This window comes from Solanum tuberosum, unplaced genomic scaffold, assembly GCF_000226075.1.
Source record: "Solanum tuberosum cultivar DM 1-3 516 R44 unplaced genomic scaffold, SolTub_3.0 scf00139, whole genome shotgun sequence".
NCBI lineage: Eukaryota > Viridiplantae > Streptophyta > Magnoliopsida > Solanales > Solanaceae > Solanum > Solanum tuberosum.
This window is the reverse complement of record NW_006239063.1, coordinates 734,455-744,245: the sequence shown is the minus strand read 5'-3', so window position 1 is coordinate 744,245 and position 9,791 is coordinate 734,455.

Genomic DNA, 9,791 nt, shown 5'->3' with positions numbered 1-9,791 from the left:
AAGATGATTTAAATAAAATTAAATCAAAATAGAAAATGATACTGACATCAAGAGGTCGGTTTTTGTTGTAATTCATTTTTTGGGAAAAATTCCGACCTCCAGAGGTCGGAATTTGGTTTTCCCGCTTTCCGTAAACCGACCTCCGGATGTCGCATTTAAAAGTAATTAGATGAAATAAAAATACCGACCTCCGAATGTCGCTTTAATTAATAGTAATTAAATGAAATAAAAATACCAACCTCATGAGGTCGGTATTTTAATTACATACTACCGACATTCGGAAGTCAGTATTATAAAATATTTAATTGAGAAAAAATTCCGACCTCCCTGAGGTCGGAATTTTTAATGAATTATAATAAAAACCGACCTCTTGATGTCGGTATTATTTTCTCAATTAAATATAAGGAGGTCGGTATTTTTATTTCATCTAATTACTTTTAAATGCGACATCCGGAGGTCGGTTTACGGAAAGCGGGAAAACCAAATTCCGACCTCTGGAGGTCGGAATTTGGTTTTCCCGCTTTATTTTGCATAAAAACAGACTACTTGTAAATACCGACCTCCGGAGGTCGGAAATTACCCACCTCCATTTGAGGTCGGAAATTTTTAGGTCGGTATTCACTGTTTTTTTAGTAGTGATATGTATTATCTCTCTTGCATCTAAATTCTCGAATCTCGATTAAGTTATGGAATCTTTTTATTTCCCTTTGGTTTATACTAAAGTAATAAAAAATTATGGGATATCTAATACTTTGGTATGAATCATAGCACAAGTCATCATATGGTAGTTTATTTCCAGTTAAAGCATGCCTAAGAATTAATATGGTGAAGTGGGCTGGGAGATTTAATATGCCCTATTTAGTTTTAAAATTGTAGCATGTTACTATTGGTATCATTCTACTCTAAATATATCATATTGGTCTTCATATGAATTAGATCCCCAATAACTAAGGCAACTTGCTCGACTTTCTGCCCCTCTATTTGTTTTGGACTTTTGGTTTTAAGTTAGTAATGAAGAAAAGAACTTTAATGTTGCTCAAAACATGTGAAATAGTTCATTACCCGTAGCTTTTTCTCTACTTATTTGGTGTATTTTTCAGTTAGTATTGGCCTTTGTTTGTTGTCCAATAAGACTTTCACGATGCTTTTCTTAGACATTAATGATGAGCATGTCTTATGCAAGTTATGGACTGTTTTAACATTTGGATATAGACTGGAATATGAACAAAAGTCGTAGATGTGATCGCCCCCTCTATTTTGAGCAAAAAGTGCACCATTTACTTTGATGATTTTTTGCAGATTTCAGTTTGTACATAGTTGTTATCTTGTGTTATTACGAATTCGATAGATTAAGTCTAGTTTAGCTCTACTTAATGGCCAGCAGAGATATTTATAATATCCTTTCTCTATTCCTTAAAAACTGGTTGTAAATGTAGATCATGTATTCCTTAGAAACTACATGTATTAATATTGTTTGTTTCTTTTGTTGGACTCAAAGAATAAATGTATATTCATATGCTTCACTAGATAGTTTATGCATGCTTAAACTTGTTTTGATGTGGTAGAAAGCACATTCATAAGTTTTGTACTCCTAATTTAGCTTACACAGGTTTTTTTAGAAGGATGTTAATCAGTGAAATCATGTTTCTAGAAATAGGATTGTTGGTGCAGGTTAGCTTGAATTTGGTTTAACATGTGACCTCATAGGACATAATTTAATATGCTTTTCTGACAATTTTGGAAGCCATTTGCTAATTCCTCCTCTTATTTCTTTTGCACATGTACACTCAGGAGCGCATCTGGAGTTGTGATACGACTCCATTCATCTGTCCCAAATCAGATTTGTGCTCATCGATACATCATCAACTCGTGTCTAGCAGCCAATTTTCACGTCTAGAGTGTCCAGCGCATTTCTTCCTCTCTTTAAAAACTTTATCTTTTAGACAGATATTTATATATGTTGTTTACCCTTAATTTTGTCTAACATATTATGGTTTAGATACTTGTGTTTACATTTGTTTTGTTTGTGTTTGCGTATACGAAGTAGGTCGCTTTGGCATGAACGCGATAGTGAACATAATCACCTATCTTTCTATCCCCGTTAAGTATTTAATTTGCCTATGATTACTTAGTTAGAGATGTCTAGGATAGGGATAACTTTTCTGGTTAAGTTTTTTTTTCCGCTAAGCATGACTCTAGGTTGTTAGAATCAAGTTTCTAAGAGGTAAAAACAAAGAAAAACTAGAAGATTTTTTTTCTCATTTATAGACAGTTTCAATGATTATTTTTGTTTTTCACTCTTTCAGCTAAGTCAATAACTTCTGAAGTACTTTTTTTTTTGGAATAAAAGATTGTCTTAACCACTTTACAAGGCACATTTTTGAAGTATAACATGCAGTTTTTTTATCTTAAAAACGCTACTTTCTCAAAGATGTAAAAGTGCAGATTTTTGTGCGAAAAATACAGCTCTTAACAGCCCTACTGGGCAGATTTTTTGGTGTAAAAAATACAGTCTTTTTCCTTAGTTTTCGAACACCATTTTGTGGGATCTAAAAGTATAAATTTTTGGAACTAACCACTATATATTTAGAGTTTAAAAGTTGCAATAGTTCGAGTCTAAAAGTGCTTGAAAATACTACTTTCAAGAGGAAGAACATCATTTTAAAAGCCGAAAAAATGGATGTTATAAGTTTGCTAAAAATTGTTACCCCCTTTTTTAGTCTTTAAAAGTTACATACAACTTAAGTTATTTGTTTATCTTACGGGATAGGAAAACTCATCATTTAAAACTCCTAAATAAATTTGAAACTAGTTTAAAGGCTAAAACGAATTACCCCTTTAGAAATATATTTAAGGCTAGGATATTTACCCTTTAGAAATACCTAGTTTTAAGAAAACTAGTAAGAAAGTAGGCCTATATATTTTTAACAAAAAATAAATATAACTATAGAATAAGTCCCAATAGTTAGACCCATTTTTTTTTTACATCACCCTTTTTTCGAAAATATATTTACTATTATCACTTTTCAAATCAAATATTGCTAAAACATTTTAATTTCTTAACGTATTATTTCAAGATTTTAGATATGCCAACAGGTTCAAAATACAAGACATACACATATATATGTCACACACATAAAGGTACAAAATTCTATATATTTTTTTAGTTTTCTCTATACGTGACATATTATTTTTTTACACTTTCATAATATTTTTCTCATATCTACTATCACTTCTACAAATGATACTTATTTTTTCTTTTTATAATTTATAAATCCCTACACTCTAATATACACATTATTTTACTATATATTTACACCCAACTATTATCTTATTTTATTTTATTTTCCTTTGCATCTCAATTCTATATATAAATAAAACAACAAATTTTCAAATCTTTTAAACTCAACATTTATTTTTTATACATTTATATAAGACACCTCTATACTTTTTAACATATAAAAATTGTCATACATTTTTAATACATTTATTTATTTATTTATTACCGTATAATAAACATACTACTATTAATTTTATAGACATATATATGTTATACCTTGTATTTTACTCTTTTCTTAAAATAGTAAAATTTATTTACCATTGATTTTTTAAAGCAGATAAATAAACAAAAAAATTTCTTAACTATATTTTCCTAAATTGAGTTTAAGGACTATCTTTGGATAGGCTCTGAGGGATGCTTAACACCTTTCCCTCGAGTAATCAAAACCCTTACTCAGAATCTCACTGGTTTCACAAATCTAAACAGAGTTTACATTCACATATTTAGGAAATGATTTTCCTAATATTTTCCTTTAAATTTAGGGGGCGACTCTAAAAAAAAAAAATCTTTCAAAATCAGAGTGCCAGCCATATTATGTTGTGAACTGTTTCGGCTGGTTCGAAATAGGGTGCGACAGCTTGGCGACTCTGCTGGGGACTTACTTAGGTTTTAACCTTAGAAAACTTAATTTAGGAATAATACTTGTGATTACTTGTTTATTTTTTCTTGTTTGCTTTACCGAATTGATATATTGTTTTGACTGAAAGGCCGCAGGTGAAATCCAAGCTTGTGTTCCTTATTTGTTTTAAAACACTACTTGTTACTATTTTCCCTACACTGTCATTTGCATATTCAATCGAGTCTTTGGCTGTACACGCACACACTATACACGCGAGGGTGTTCCTGCACTCCTTCAAAACTCTTTTTGGATTCCTTAGTTTCAGAGTTGATGCATTTAAGATAGTGCACCTTCTCGCAATTACTCAGTCCCACTCTCAATCATCTAGGAAAAAAAATCTTACTCTTAAAATAGGTCATGTTGCATAGCCTTAGGCAAGACAATATACGGAATTGTCGTTGCATTTAGGAAACCACACAAATGTCAATGAGTTTCTTCTTTAAAACTCGACGACATAAACTTTGTGTGAAATTGATATAAATTATCCAAACTTAAATACTTAACGGATTTGGAGCAAATAAACTCGTTACACCCTTTACCCTCTTTTCAGATGAACCTCAACTAAGACTTGTCGGATATCCAAATGGTCGTTTCAGCTCCCCGCATTCTACAAAATTGGTGGCAAAATTTCTGGAGGATACACGAGGCTGAGATTCAAGGGCACTTAGGAGCATTATTGTCACTTCTGGGGACACAGTGCGATCAGGTCTTTGTCACTCAGTTAATGGGGTTTTAGGAACCGAGCACCGTAACGTTCAAATTCCTTGATTTTGATATCACTCCTACACTAGAGGAGTTCAGTAGTCTTACCGTGCTACCAATTAGAGGGAGGCTACCGATGTTCCCGCCAGCTATCTTTACTGGTATTTTCTGAGTCTCATTAATCTACATATATTTCGGTCATTGAGATATGTGGACAACAAACAGGTCGAGTTAGAGTATCTCTTTCAGAGGTTTGGGTGTTCGAAAGGTTACTATGAATATCAACATGAATTTAAATGTACTCGCGGAACATGGGAACATATGAGGCCAAGAGTATTCGTTATGGCTTTCCTGGGAGTTATGGTGTTCCCGATAAGATCCAATTCTGTTGATATCAACATATAGCCGATAGTTATAAGCATCTTCAACGATCCACAAAGATTTTCTTTGGTGCCCATGATCCTCGCCAAAGTTCTTCGTTCAATGACAGCTGCATCAGGGGGTACAACTTCTTCGGGGGATGCAGTATGCTACTGCAAATTTGGGCGAGAGAACATTTCTATCGTCGTGATCCACAAATGGATTTCTACATGGGTGCACGTAACAGGATCGAAAGCCATGAGGATTGTCTCCAAAGTTGGGTGGGTGCACCGACAAGAAGGGAAGAGTGGCGCACATTCTTGAACAACCTTGTAGGAGATGTCATCCAATAGAAGTTTTCTTGGATAAAAGGAGTGGCGTTTGCGAGAACCCGATATTTTTTCTGTATCGAGTTAATTGGGCTGAGGGGCATTCAACCATATGCACCTTTTCGGGTTATGCAGGAATTTCGAGTTATCCAAGACATTCCACTATGGTCAATCATGGGGTCACATGAAGATGCTTTCACTTCAGTCTCGCTGGAACGGATAAGAAATCTGCAAGGCGAGTGGGAATACACAATCGATTTAGAAATAGGAGAGGAAAAATGGTGCATGCCGGAGTATTATGCTTGGCGGAATACTGTGAGTCATATGGCTCATCCAAGCATACACGAGCCTTGGGGGGTTTGTAGACAACCAACAGATTGATTGGATTAGAGAATTAGTGCTTCCTCGCATGGGATTCACCACATCCATGTATAATCAGATTGTTCCCGGATCCATCGATTATTTGATCCAGGTGGTTGAAGAAGAAGAGGAAGAAGAAGACTCGAAAGAGGATCCTGAAGAAGACCCGTAAGAGGACCCTGAAGAAGACCCAGAAGAGGATCCCGAAGAAGACCCAGAAGAAGAGGTTAAGGAAGACCACATGGAGGTTTTCGAAACAGGTTCTAACATTTATGACCCAAGAGATGGAGGGGTGATAGACATGTCTCCCTAACGCGGCCCCAACGGGGCTCCAGAGTACCGCCTAGGGCCATATTATGATGGGGACGATGACGATGATGATGCAACAACCTGGCCGTAGATTTGTCTTTCTTCTTTGAACTCTTTTCATAAGCTCCTCAAAGTGCCATGTGGCCTATCCCTCTTGTATGCCTTATGGCCTCCCGTATTTTCAGTTCTAGGTTTCTGATTGCCTACCTCAATGTAACATCCAAGACTACCTTAATCAATGAAGTTATGTTTGCTCCAAATCTAAAATATGTTTAAATGAATAATTTATTATCAAACTGATTGCAACGTAGGCCTACTTTAGTCAACAAGAGGTTCTACAGTAGGACGCGTTTTGAATGTCGCCAAATTGGCATATATATGTGTTACACTTATATATTTGTTACATCTTTCAATATTTTCCCAACTAACATAGTTTCCTTTTTCTTTGTTTTCTTTTATTTTTCATCATTTATCCCCAAAAGTACGTTGATTTGTGTCGACTTGCAAACTGGCTGACTCACGATACAACCTTCGATCAAAAGGAAGATGACTGATAAAGACGACTTCAACGCTGCTGCAAACATAATGATATCTATTGAGAACCCCCAAGGTTCTCGAAACATGATAGACATCCAAAATGAAGAGAAAATGGCTCGCATGGAGCAAGAACTCGAGATCTTGAGGGAAGAATTACGCCAAGTGCGAGACTTGGCCAAACTTTCGGCTACCACTTTCCCTACTTTCAAGACGCCTATCTACTTCACAAAAACTGACTTGCCTTCTACCAACTTGCCAAATCTGCCAGAACAAATTCAATACGATCCCGCTCACGATCGAGTTCCACCAACTTCTCCAACCGCAGTTAGGACCGTTCCCGACCTTTCCAATCGCGACCCTACCATACCTACAATGCAATAGATACTTGGGGCACATGTCGCTGTTTCCTATGAGACACATGTTACACCCGTATATGCCATTGGAGCTCCTACCTTCATAATGTCAGCAGTGGTTAATGTCCCGTATGAGGTCGATCAATATGCAGAAATGGAGAAAGATACCAAGCTGAAAGAAGATGCAGCGATAAATGCCCAGCTTCAGGGTATAAGAAAGGCATTGAAAAACCTACAAGTTACTAGAGGAATGGAGAGTCTGGATTATGATGACTTGTCCATCCACCCAAACATTGACATGCCGGTAGGGTACAAACCACCGAAGTTTGATATGTTCGATGGAAAAGGTGACCCTCACGGATATTTAAGGGCATACTGTGACAAGTTAGTCGATGTAGGGAGAAATGAGAAGCTGAGGATGAAGTTGATCATCCGGAGTCTGTCTGGAGAAGCATTGACCTGGTACACTCACCAAGACCCTCGCAAATGGTGTGACTAGCAGGAGATGGCTGAGGACTTCATGACTCATTTCAGATTCAATACTGAAATTACTGCTGATAGATTCTCATTGGCCAACATACAGAAGAAGCCATCAGAGAATTTTCAGGAGTACGCATGACGTTGGAGAACTGAAGCCGCAAGGGTGCAACCACCACTAGATGAGAGTGAGATTTCAAAGTACTTTATTCGAGCTCAAGAAGGTGTCTACTTTGAAAAAGATGATGTCAATGATGGGCCAAAAGTTTGCAGAATTGGTCAAGATGGGAGACTTTATAGAGGAGAGTGTTAAATCTGGGACGATTCAGTCTATGGTCGCATTGCAAGCTGTAATAGGGCTATACAATCGGGTTCCATTGGCAGCACCAAAAATAAAAGGGAGGATGTTTCAGCTGTCACTTACCAACTAGGAGGACAGTCCCATCGATACCCCAGTAATCCCCAAATCGCTGTGCATACTTCATACGTCCCATACCCAATATATAATACCCATCCACACTATAATCCACCCCGAGCATCAGCATACCAAAATACTCCAAGACCATATGTCCCTGTCCAAGCACCAATCCACCAAAATAGACTAGCATATGCACCGAGACCACGTCCAAATCTTGACACTAGAAATGCTCGCACTTACACACCGATTACCAAACCCTACGCCCAATTGTTTGAGAGGTTGAGGATAGCGGGAGTGCTGCAACCAGTTGAAGGAAAACTTCTTGATCCAATCCCTCATAATTTTGATGGAAAAAAGCGATGCGCTTACAACTCGGGAATCCAAGGACACGACACAGAAGATTGTTATGGGTTGAAGAACCAGATAGAGTCTTTGATCATAAGAGGAGTAATCAAATGCACTCCAGCGCCTCTCAATGTGAACAACAACCCCTTGCCAAACCATGAGAATCGGGAAGTTAACATGGTTACTCTAGATGAAGAATATGGGGGCCCTGACTGTCCAGATATAGATGAACCAGATGCCATGACATCTTCGGCGCAACCTGTTATTACTGTTCAACTAAGGAAACCTCTGACTGTCCAAACTTATCTCCCAAGAGTTGTAGTGACCGCTCTGATCACTAAAAATCCTGAATATTGTACCAAAGCAGTCCCATGGGACTATCGAACATGCGCCAAGGGCAAGATAATTGACACTGCTGTGGCCCAAGGGATGACTAGGTCGGGGAGGTGTTATGCCCCAGAGGATCTAAATCAAAGAGCTCTTGGAAAAGAAAAGAATCCAAAGAAAAATGTTACCGATGCTGAAGCCGCAAAATTTTGGAAGAAGATGCAGCCTAAAGACTATTCAGTCGAAGAGCAGCTGAAGAAGACGCCTGCCCACATATCTATTTTGTCTCTACTTATGAGTTCTGAAGCTCATAAGAATGCTTTGATGGAAGTGTTAGATGGAGTGAATATTCCAAAAGAGACCACCAGTGAAATCTTAGCTTCAACGATTGGAAGAATAGTAGTCAAGCACAACAAAGAGCTTTCCATGATGATGAGCTGCCTACAGAAGGGGCTGAGCACAACAAAGAGCTTCACATCGCAGTCAAGTGTTGTGATAAGGTTGTGACTCGAGTTCTAATTGATGGTGGTTCTGGATGCAACATCTATCCTTTCACCACTCTGAGGAATTTAGGCGTGAATATGGGTGAGATAAGGGAATGTGAAAGTTCGAGCTTTTGATGGAGCGCAAAGAAGTGTCATTGGAGAGATCTATCTCACATTGCAGGTGGGGCCGGCTGAATTCCCCATCCTATTTCAAGTGATGGATGTATCATCCAACTACAATCTGTTGCTGGGAAGACCATGGTTTCACATGGCAAGAGCGGTTCCTTCCACTCTTCACCAATGTGTAAAGTTTGAGTTGGGTCGCACATAAGTTACCATCCACGGAGAGCTCAGTCACCCCATCCTTTCTGTTAATTCTATCCTAGTCGCTGATGAGTTAGATGGAGCCACTTTTCAAACTTTGGAAATTAAGCATGCTATAAGGGTCGGTGAGAAAGCAGAGGTAGGTAATACAAAGTTGTCAAGTACAGTGAAAATGGTTGCGTCAGAGATGTTGAAGTATGGATATCAGCCTAAGAGTGGACTTGGACCTAAGTCCAATGGCATAGTTGAGCCGATCCAGCTAAAGCATCAGAGAGGCACCAACGGACTAGGATATGAGCCTACCTCAGGAAGAGACTGTCACGGGTCAAGCGATACAATCTTTGTACCAAAACAAGCTTTGATTCCAGATCAAGTTGGTGTTGATGACATCATAGAAGGAATAGGCAATCTGTTCGTGGCCATGGCTGGAGAAGAAGAAGGGATAAATCTCAACAAGTTGACCATCCGTGATGTCGAACCTGGAGAAATCTTGCAGAATTGGACCA